At 43.0% G+C, this 12124-nt stretch overlaps 1 protein-coding gene across 1 annotated transcript in view; it reads right to left on the bottom strand.

The window, feature by feature from the left end:
* TENM2 (teneurin transmembrane protein 2) overlaps positions 1-12124 on the bottom strand; it is a 6300157-nt gene that overhangs the window by 3619255 nt on the left and 2668778 nt on the right. The gene's annotated exons all lie outside the window — the stretch shown is intronic.

Genomic DNA, 12124 nt, shown 5'->3' on the forward strand with positions numbered 1-12124 from the left:
GTGCATTTCTGCAGACCCCCTGTTTCTCCCATGGTTTCAGGCACTTTCCTACAGCGGTCACATGGTAACGCTCATTAAAGTCATAAATATGAGCATATTCATGACTTTAATGAGTGGTACCACGTGACCGCTGAAGGTAGGAATAGCTGCCAGAGACGTGGGAGAAGCGGGGCTGCAGAGACCGCTCCAGGAGGGGGTAAGTATATGCACTATTTACCTGTCCTCGCTCTGTCCTTCGCATCCTCTGGCTGTGATGTTCAGGTCAGAGGGCGCAATAACGTAGCTAGTGAGTGTCATGCCCTCTGCCTGAACAGTCACTGACAGAGGACCCAGAAGACAGAGCAGCGCACAGCTGTGGAACGAGGACAGGTGAATATCTCAGGTGCTGGGACCCTAAGCCAGCGGTGACACCGACACCAGTTCCCCATAGTGTGCCAGTGTCCTCACCTGCTCAGGACATCGGCACCTTGCCCCCAGCGACAAGAGGTGAGTATGTTATTTTATTTGCAGCAGCAGCATATGGGGCCTATTCTATGAAGCATCTTATGGGGCAGCATATGGGGCATAATCTATGGAGCATCTTATGGGGGCATAATCTATGGAACATCTTATGAGGCATAATCTATGGAGCATCTTATGGGGCATAATCTGTGGAGCATCATATGGGGCATAATCTATGGAGCATCAAATGGGGCATAATCTACAGAGCATCATATGGGGCATATTCTGTGGAGCATCTTATGGGGCATAATCTTTTGAGCATTTTATGTGGCAGCATATGGGGCATAATCTATGGAACATCTTATGGGGCCATAACCTTTATGGAGCAGCATATGGGGCATATTATTCTATGGAGCATCCTATGGGGTCAATATTAACCTTTGGGCAGCATTATATAGGGTGTATTTTGTATGGGCATCTTATGGGGCCATCATGAACTGTATGAAGCATTATATGGGACTCCTGATTCAATATGGAAATTCAAAAACATTTAACCTACTGATGTCTCAATTAATTTTACTTTTATCGGTATCTATTTTTATTTTTGAAATTTACCAGTAGCAGCTGCATTTTCCACCCTAGGCTTATACTCGAGTCAATACGTTTTCCCAGTTTTTTTGTGGCAAAATTAGGGGGGTTGGCTTATACTCGGGTCGGCTTATGTACGAGTATTATTGTTGAGCATTCCGACACTGGAAATATCGGGTATCGGCCGACATTCGCTGTATTGGAGTTCCGATACTGAGTTCCGATATTTTTACAATATCGAATACCGGAATTGGAAGTTCCCATAATGCAATGAGCCAGTTGTGTTAGCCATGTTAACTAAAGGCATGGCTGTGATTGGCTGCTGAAATGATGTCATCATGATGCACGGTCAGTGCATGCTCACCATCACTTGTCACTTTGATCCCCGAAGCCAGTGTCATCTGTAAAAAATATTAAAATAACAAACAACCAATATACTCCCTGATCCGCTGAAATCCACGAGTGTCCCATGACGATCTCCTGCAGTGCATCAATGAGAGGTTACTATAGTTCACTGGTCTCACTTTATGGCAAAAGCTGAGTGGGAACTTTCTCACACAGCAATGCCAAAAGTGAGACTAGGGACTATTTTTTTACAGTGGCGGAGGAATACACTGCGGAAGGATACCTACCTCCCGTCATTGTATTCCTGGAGCCCCTAGAGAGCGGTCGCATCAGCTGATGCTGCTGTTCTCCACGGGAAATCGTCGTGGGACACTCGTGGATTTCTGCGGATCAGGGAGTATATTGGTTGTTTGTTATTTTAATATTTTTTAGAGATGACACGGGCTTCGGGGATCAAAGTGACAAGTGATGGTGTGTATGTACTCTATGTTATATGAACTGTATGTCTATACGTATGCATTGTATGACTGCATTGTATGTAGTATGCAGTATGTATGTTGTATGTATGTAGCATGTTGTATGTATGTAGCATGTATGTAGTATGTATGTATGTTGTATGAATGTAGTATATATGTAGTATGTATGTATTATGTAGTATGTATGTATGTATGTATGTTGTATGAATGGATCAGGGAGTATATTGGTTGTTTGTTATTTTAATATTTTTTACAGATGACACTGGCTTCGGGGATCAAAGTGACAAGTGATGGTGAGTATGTACTCTATGTTATATGTACTGTAAGTCTATACGTATGTATTGTATGAATGTATTGTATGTAGTATGTATGTATTACGTAGTATGCATGTATGTTGTATGAATGTAGTATATATGTAGTATGTATGTAGTATGTATGTATGTATGTTGTACGAATGTAGTATATATGTAGTATGTATGTATTATGTAGTATGTATATTATGTATGTTGTATGAATGTAGTATATATGTAGTATGTATGTAGTATGTATGTATGTTGTATGAATGCAGTATATATGAAGTATTTATGTAGTATGTATGTATGTTATATATATGTAGTATGTATGTAGTATGTAAGGTTTTTTTTACATTCAACACATTAGCCGGGTGATGGGACTACTACAGTCCCATCATTGGCTAATGTGTCAATCACTGTCATTGTAGCAGGCATAGCCCGATGGGACTTGTAGTCCCATCGGACGATGCCTGCACACACACAACCCCCGGCAGGCCCGCACAGACCCCCGGCAGCCCGCACAGACCCCTGGCAGCCCGCACAGACCCCTGGCAGCCCACACAGACCCCCGGCAGGCCCGTACAGACCCCCGGCAGGCCCACACAGACCCCCGGAAGGCCCGCACAGACCCCCGGAAGGCCCGCACAGACCCCCGGCAGCCCGCACAGACCCCAGCAGGCCCGCACAGACCCCCGGCAGCCCGCACAGACCCCCAGCAGACGGCACACACCCCCGGCAGGCCCGCACACACCCCCGGCAGCCTGCACAGACCCCCGGCAGGCCCGCACAGACCCCCGGCTGGCCCGCACAGACCCTCGAGAGGCCCGTACAGACCCCGTCCGCACACACACACACGCACAGTCTCCACCCACGCACCGCCCACACTCTTCCCCCTCCCAAACTGTATGTGCAAGGAAAGAAAGGGTTTATTTTCATTCTGATATTTGTGCTCCATTGACTTGCATGGGTTTCCGGTATCAGAATCGGCGATACCCGATATTTTTGGGGTATCGGTCTGATCCAATCCGATCCGATATTTCCCGATATCGGAAGGTATCGCTCAGCACTAATGAGTATGTATGGTAATTATTATGTATTGAGTTGCACCTCCTATTATCCCATTGCTGTGGGAATTAACAGTGTAAAATATAAAAATGGCTCCGAAAATTTCTGAAATATTTTAACCCTTAAATGACCTTCCTCAACTGTTTCCATGAGCCATGACTTAATTCATTATTTGATCCCTTTAGCCATATGGGGACTTACAATTTTAAAGCAGAGTTGTAGTTTTGAATGACACCTTTTATATCACCATACAATGTAGTGAAAATGGTATAATTCAAAAATTTGCAAAAAGTTTGGTTTATGTTGCGATTTTCTGAGATTTATAGCTTTTAGTTTTACATCTATGGACCTGTCTAAGATATAGTTTTTCATGTGACAATTCGACATTTTTATTGATATCATTTTGGAGTACAAGCAGTTTTTTAATAGCTATTTATTACATTTTTTAGGAAGTATGATCAATGAATAACAGCAATTCTAGCATTTTAATTTTTCTCTTTATAGTGGTTAATATATGGTTTAAATAATTTTGAACATGACAATACCAAATACTGTATATTTATTTAAAAAATATTTATTTATTTTTGAACAGGAAAAAGGGAGGTGATTTTAATCCAACAATTATGCAGTATATAGAATAGATGTGCACCTCTTGACTTCACAAGAGGACTTCTGATGTCAGCAATGTGGGCCCTAACTTGATTCCCAGCTGCCATTGTAATAGATGGGCACCTGGCAATCATATTGCATGAGGGCCAATGAGAGTCAGTGCAAGAGCACACCAGCAACTTTTCCATTTAACCCCTTTCTGTCATGTGACGTACTATCCCGTCCATGTGCCCTGGGACTTAATTCCCAGGGACGGAATAGTACATCACAGTGATCAGCGGTGCCCACGTGGTGAGCGCCGCTGATCGCGGCCGGGTGTCAGCTGATTCCCACAGCTGACACACGGCACAATGTGTCAGGGCCGGTCACGCACCGCCCCGACACATTAACCCCTTGCACACCGCGATCAAACACGATTGCGGTGTACCGGGGTTAAAGGGAAGCATCGGCAGGGAGGGGGCTCCCTCCGTGCTTCCCTGAGCCCCCCACAGCAGCGCAATGTGCAGCGCTGCTGCTGGGGGCTCTTTCCCTGCAGGTCCTCGGATCCAAGATGGTGACGGGGACCTTCGGGGGCCTGCAGGGAGCTGGCTTTCTCATGCCTGCAAAGCGCAGGCAAGGAGGAAGCCTTGTGCAGTGCCTGTGACAGATCGCTGATCTGTCACAGTGATCTGTGATGTGACAGATCAGCGATCTGTCACAGGACTGTGATGTCCCACCTGGGACAATGTAATAAAGTTAAAAAAAAGTGTAAAAATAATTTTTAGAAAATCGCTAAATAAATTAAAAAAAAAAATATTCCCTAATAAATTAATTTTTCAGAAATAAAAAAAACAAACAATAAAAGTACACATATTTGGTATCACTGCGTCCGTAACGACCTGCCCTATAAGACTGTCCAATTAGTTAACCCCTTTAGTGCACCCCTTAAAAAATAAAAATAAAAAAACAAGCAAAAAATAATGATTTATTATCATACCGCCAAACATAAAGTGCAATAATGCGCGATCAAAAAGACGCATATAAATATGCATGATACCGCTGAAAACGTCATCTTGTCCCGCAAAAAATGAGCCACCATACAGCATCATCAGTGAAAAAATAAAAAAGTTATAGCTCGCAGAATGAAGCGATGCAAAATAATTATTTTTTATATAAAATTGTTTTCATTGCATAAAAGCGCCAAAACGTAAAAAAATGACCTAAATGAGGTATCGCTGTAACCGTACTGACCCACAGAATAAAATGTCTTTATCAATTTTACCGCACGCGGAATGGTGTAAACGCACCCCCTAAAAGAAATTCATGAAATGCTGGTTTTTGTTCATTCTGCATCCCAAAAATCGGAATAAAAAACTCTCCAAACGCACATGACACCCGCAGACCATTCCATCAAAGTCTGCATTCCAAAACGTCACTACTTCCCTTCCGAGCCCCGACGTGTGCCCATACAGTAGTTTTCTCTCGCATTTGGGGTATCAGCGTACTCAGGACAAATTGGACAACAACTTTTGGGGTCCTATTTCTCCTGGTACCCTTGGGAAAATAAAAAAAATGGGGACTAAAAGATCATGTTTGTTGAAAAAATACGATTTTTTTATTTTCACGCCCGGTCATTATAAACTTCTGTGAAGCACTGGGGGGGTTCAAAGTGCTCACCACACATCTAGATAAGTTCCTTCGGGGTCTAGTTTCCAAAATGGGGCCACTTGTGGGGGGTTTCCACTGTTTAGGTACATCAGGGGCTCTCCAAAAGCAACATGACACCCGCAGACCATTCCATCAAAGTCTGCATTCCAAAACATCACTACTTCCCTTCCGAGCCCCGACGTGTGCCCATACAGTAGTTTTCTCCCACATTTGGGGTATCAGCGTACTCAGGACAAATTGGACAACAACTTTTGGGGTCCTATTTCTCCTGTTACCCTTGGGAAAATAAAAAAATTGGTGACTAAAAGATCATGTTTGTGGAAGCAATACGATTTTTTTATTTTCACGCCCGGGCGTTATAAACTTCTGTGAAGCACTGGGGGGTTCAAAGTGCTCAACACACATCTAGATAAGTTCCTTGGGGGGTCTAGTTTCCAAAATGCTGTAATTTGCGGGGGGGGGGGTTTCACTGTTTTCGTACATCAGGGGCTTTCCAAACGCGACATGGTGTCCGATCTCAATTCCAGTCAAAAATGTCAAACGGCACTGCTTCCCTTCCGAGCTCTGCCATGCGCCCAAATAGTGGTTTACCCCCACATGTGGGGTATCAGCGTACTCAGGACAAATTGCACAATAACTTTTAGGGTCCTGTTACCCTTGGAAAAATAAGAATTGAGGGTGAAAAGATCATTTTTGTGGAAAAAATATGATTTTTTAATTGTGCGGCTGTTCGTTATAAACTTTTGTGAAGCCCCTGGGGGTTCAAAGTTCTCACAACACACCTAGATAAGTTCCTCGGGGTGTTTAGTTTCCAAAATGGTGTCATTTGTGGGGGGTTTCCACTGTTTTGGAACATCAGGGGTTTTCCAATCGCGACATGGTGTCCGTTCTCAATTCCAGCCAAAAAAGTCAAATGGCGCTGCCTCCCTTCTGAGCTCTGCCATGCGCCCAAATAGTCGTTTACACCCACATATGGGGTATCAGCGTACTCAGGGCAAATTGTACAATAACTTTTAGGGTCCTCTTACCCTTGGGAAAATAAAAATTGGAGGTGAAAAGATCATTTTTGTGGAAAAAATATGATTTTTTTAATTGTACCGCTGTACGTTATAAATTTCTGTGAAGCCCTTGTTGGTTCAAAGTTTTCATCACATATCTGGATAAGTTCCTTGGGGGGTCTAGTTTCCAAAATGGGGTCACTTGTGGGGAGTTTACACTGTTTAGGTATTACAGGGGCTCTCCAAACGTGACATGGCGTCCGATCTGAATTCTAGCCAATTTTGCATTGAAAAAGTCAATCGGCGCTCCTTCCCTTCTGAGCTCTGCCATGCGCCGAAACAGTGTTTCCCCCCACATATCAGGTATCAGCATACTCAGAACAAACTGCACAATAACTTTTGCAATCCAACTTCTCCTGTTACCCTTTGTAAAATAAAAAAAATTGAACCTGAAGTATTTTTTTGTGAAAAAAAAGTTAAATGTTCATTTTTTTTAAATATTCAAAAAATTCCTGTGAAGCACCTGAAGGGTTAATAAACTTCTTGAATGTGGTTTTGAGCACCTTAAGGGGTGCGGTTTTTAGAATGGTGTCACTTTTCAGTATTTTCTATCATATAGACCCCTCAAAGTGGCTTCAAATGTGATGTGGTCCGTAAAAATAAAATGGTGTTGCAAAAATGAGAAATCACTTGTCAACTTTTAACTCTTATAACTTCCTAAGAAAAAAAAATTTGGGTTCCAAAATTGTGCTGATGTATAGTAAACATGTGGGAAATGTTACTTATTAAGTTTTTTTGTGTGCCGTATCTCTGTGATTTAAGGGCATAAAAATTCAAAATTGGAAAATTGAGAAATTTTCGCCAAATTTCTGTTTTTTTCACAAATAAACGCAAGTTATATGAATGAAATTTTACCACTAGCATGAAGTACAATATGTCACGAGAAAACATTTTCATAATCACCAGGATCCATGGAAGCGTTCCAGAGTTATTACCTCATAAAGGGACAGTGGTCAGAATTGTAAAAATTGGCCCGGTCATGAATGTGCAAACTACCCTTGGGGGTTAAGGGGTTAAATGCCACAATCAGCAATTGATATCTAAAATTTAAAACACAGTTTTATTTATTTTACTATTTTATTTCCTCATCACTTTACAACCTCATCATCACTGTCCCCATTGGGTCTCACAATCTAGATTCTCTATCAGTATGTCTTTGGAGAATGGGGAAATCTGGAGGACCCGGAAGGAACCCATATAAACATGTGGAGAACATACAAACTCCTTGCAGATGTTGTCCTTGGTGGACAACGGTTACTGCCATTATACACGGATGCCAGCTATATCACACACCTGGCATCTGCCCGATATGGAAGGCTCAACTTTTGTGCCTGCTCCGTAATAGCATATCCTGACTGTGACATAGATTTATGTCAGGGTGAGCCAAAGGGTTGAAAGTGTTAGAGAATGGGGGCATGTAATGTCTAACTTAAATAAAACTGATTTTTAGTTTCATATTGTTTTGGAAAAAATGTACCATGTACTAGGTGCTATAATATGTTGGGCACTGTTGAGGCATTATTATGTATAGGGGATATCATTCTCTCTGTGTATGTTGATGAGGGCATTTATGGGAGCATCATACACTCTGGCCATGAAATAGATATTGTGGGTGAGAACAATAAGGTCTTAGGGGCTTCAATAGGGGCATAATTTCTGTTGTCTATGTGACAATTCATGTTCCTTTCCATGTCTAAAAGCTGGTAGATGAGATCCAACCTACTTAGCAGAATTTTTTTTGGAGGGGAGTAATAATGATGGATTGTTCTGCTACAATCCTTTCACTGAATACAGCAATCTGAATACAACATTGCTATGGCTGGATAAGATTTTTGGGGATCAGGATAAATTTGTTGTTTTCCAGACTGTAAGCTCAATTTCAGTCCTCATCTGTGGTAATCTGGGAGTAAGGTACAGAGGGTGTGGATTGTTGTGTCCCTTCTTCAAGGAGACCATTAATCCTGGGCCTTCTCATTCAAATCTAACTCATTGTCACTCCAGTCGGTGGATGGATATTTCATGGCTCTTGGCCTCATTTATGATGACTCATATCAGGTCTCCCTTGCACAATTTAAACTACATAAGATCCAACAGGGAGATTGACCGGCAGAGGAATTTTGTTCTGAATTCTGTAGACGGGTCACTGACACCAGGTAGAATAATCCTGCCCTTAGGAGTCAATTTTGTCAGGGCCTGTCTGAACTGTTAAAGGATGTATTGGCGCAGTACAAAACTCAGACTTTCGTTGGAGGCCGCCATGGCTCTTGCTATATAAATGGATAGATGCCTCAGGGATAGACCTATAGTGATCCCAGCCCCTGTGGTACTTCCCAAAGCCGAAGTTCTCCTGTGTGCTCTGATGAACTTATGCAGTTAAGGGGGCTTTCCCCCTTTTATGGGTCTCTTGTGGTTCACCACAAAACAGGAAAGGGAATTTACTTTGACAAAAGAGTCATTTCATTGGTTTTGCCCATCTGTACCGAAACACCAGAACCCGTCGAAAGTCAATATAAGTACAGAAATTCAGACAATATCTGTCCTACTGCATAGTAGGGCAGGAGCCAACATGGTGGATGCTCGGTTTGTTAAGATCCATGGCCTCTCCTGTGGTAAGCTGGCAAAGTCCATTCCCATATTTTTGATAGACTCTGCATCTCTAGGTCGGGGAAGCTTTATGCAAATAGCCCATAAGTTGAACCTTTCTTGTGGGGGCTCTTCACAGGGAGCTCCTTTTTTCTTATCTTCTGGAAGGCCTCCCTACACCTATTGGGTTTTCCATGCTATATCTCTGAGAGTCTTGCCAAAGGATATATTAGACACTCATCTTCACCTATAGTGGCAGGGTTTTACTTTGTAAAGAAGAAAGATGGGGCCTGCATCCCTATTTAGACTTTTGTGAGGTAAATCAGATTACTAGCCGTGACACATATGTCATCCCCTTATGAAAACCTTGTCATGCCTTTTGGTTTGACTAATGTTCCCGCCATGTTTCAACATTTCATTAATGGCATGTTCCATTACCTCATTGATAGATTTGTAGATTTGACAATATTTTGACCAACTAACCCGATCTCAAGAATCATCAGGTGCATGTCAGGCAGGTGTTGCAGGTTGCACAGGATAATAAACTTTATGCCAAGTTGGGGAAGTGTGTATTCGCCACACAAGAGGTTCACTTCTTAGGTTTCCTAGTGTCAGACCCAGAAAATATGAAGCATTACAACTAGTGATGGTGGAATCCTTAAACATTTGGGTCTGGCGGGTTTGCCAAACAGTTTAAAAACGTTCTGTTCAGTATCAGAACTTTTTACTGCCGGTCAGAGAACTATGGTTCCCATGCTTTAAAATGGCAGTGTGAGCCCGCAGCTGTGACCAGAGGTAAAATGTTTACTTCCGATTACAGGCATCGGCTGATTGGACTACTACTCCCATCAGCCTACACTTGCTGCCGCTAACATTGCAAGGAGTATGGTCCGGAGGAGAGGATGTGAGTGCCAGCATCTGAGATTAATGCCAGGATGTTCATACAGTCCTTTCATTTGACCCATCCAAAAAAACCCGGCCTGAGGTTCCTGTGGCTCCTCATAGATTGGGGGTACTGTCACAAGTGGGTCACGCCCTCCTTGGACATCTGGGGCTATTGTGAATCGCAGATCTTAAATTTAGCCTGTGTGATTGTGTTTCATATTAATGGATTTCATTTTCTTTGGTGCTGAAGAGGTTAACCCTTTATATTCTTGTAAGAAACTTGCAGATCCATCTCACAGTTGTTCCTGACCTGATCATTTCCTCTCTCTGGCCAGACCTTCTATTCCTTGCCAATGAAAGTTTTACTTCCTAGCTCTTTGGAGTCGTTGTGCTGGGTTGGAGATCGTTGTTAGTACTAGAGATTGTTATGTGCTGCTTTTGGGTGTGTGCTTTCCTCATTGCCTTATTCCCATTTGGTTGATACATTCCTATCCTTCCTTACATACCTCTCTACCTTTGGTTAGTGTTGTTATTTTGTTGCTTTCTGTTATCCCTGTCGGTCTTACGTGGTTATTCACTAGCATACAACTTGCAGGAGATCTAATTGTTTAAGAGAGGTTTTGGTGCAGAACCGTTTGCAGAATAAAAATAAAAAAACAAATTGGTTAGAAGCTGGAAAGTCCATGGGTAACTTTAACCCCTTAACGACCGCCGATACGCCTTTTAACGGCGGTAATTAAGGGTACTTAAACCACAGTGAGCTGTGGAGTAAGTAAATAGCGCCCTCCCAGTGTCGGATTTTCTCCTGGGTCTCAGCTGCAGGGGGTAGCCGAGACCCCAGAGAACATGAATCGGGTCGGATTTTACCTACCCCGCTTTTGCGATCGCCGATATTAACCCTAAAACGGCGACCGCAAAAAAGCCACGATTTTGCATTTAATTTCTCTTTCCTCTGATGTGATCGCACATCAGAGGAGAGAGAAAGAGGGTCCCCGATCCCCCTGATACCTCTCCGTGGTCCAGGGTCCCCTCCCGGTGGTCCTGTGTCCCCCCGGCATCCTCCAGTGGGCGCTGCCATCTTGGATCCGGAGAAAATGGCGGGCACTTGCGCAGTGCGCCCGCCGGGAATCTGCAGGCTCCGGCTGGCAGATTCCATTCATTCATTTTGATCACTATGATAAACTATCATAGGGATCAAAATGAAAAAAATAGTAAATAGCCCCCCCATTTATCACCCCCTTAGATAGGCAAACATAATGAAATAAAGAAAATATTTTTTTTCATTTTTAGGGTCAGGGTTAGGGTTAGGGCTAGGGTTAGGGTTAGGGTTAGGGCTAGGGCTAGGGTTAGAATTAGGGTTAGGGTTAGAATTAGGGTTGGAATTAGGGTTAGGGCTAGAATTAGGGTTAGGGTTGGAATTAGGGTTAGGGCTAGGATTAGGGCTAGGGTTAGAATTAGGGTTAGGGCGAATTAGGATTAGGGTTAGAATTAGGATTAGGGATTAGGGTTGGGATTAGGGTTAGTGTTGGGATTAGAGTTAGGGGTGTGTTGGGGTTAGGGTTGGAGCAAGAATTGAGGGGTTTCCACTATTTACCAACCTTGGGGGTCTAATTTCTCCTGTTACTCTTGGGAAAATAAAAAAATTGGGGCCAAAAAAAAAATCACTTTTGTTTAAAAAAAAAGACTTTTTATTTTCACGGCTCTGCGCTATAAACTTCTGCGAAGCACTTGGGGGTACAAAGTGCTCACCACACATCTACATCAGCTCCTTGGGGAGGTCTAGTTTCCAAAATGTCACTTATGGGGGGTTTATACTGTTTAGGCACATCAGGGGCTCTGCAAACGCAACCTGACGCCCACTGAACATTCCATCAAAGTCTGCATTCCAAAATGGTGCTCCTTCCCTTCCGAGCTCTCCCATTTGCCCAAACAGTGGTCCCCCCACATATGGTTATCAGCATACTCAGTACAAATTGCACAACTTTTGTGGTCCAATTTCTTCGGCTACCCTTAGGAAAATAAGAAATAGCGAGCTAAAAAATCATGTTTGAGGAAGAAAAATGATTTTTTATTTTCACGGCTCTGCGTTTATAACCTTCTGTGAAGCACTTGGGGGTTCAAAGTGCTCACCACA

This window comes from Dendrobates tinctorius, unplaced genomic scaffold, assembly GCF_039654945.1.
Source record: "Dendrobates tinctorius isolate UK_male_01 unplaced genomic scaffold, ASM3965494v1 ptg000108l, whole genome shotgun sequence".
Classification (NCBI taxonomy): domain Eukaryota; kingdom Metazoa; phylum Chordata; class Amphibia; order Anura; family Dendrobatidae; genus Dendrobates; species Dendrobates tinctorius.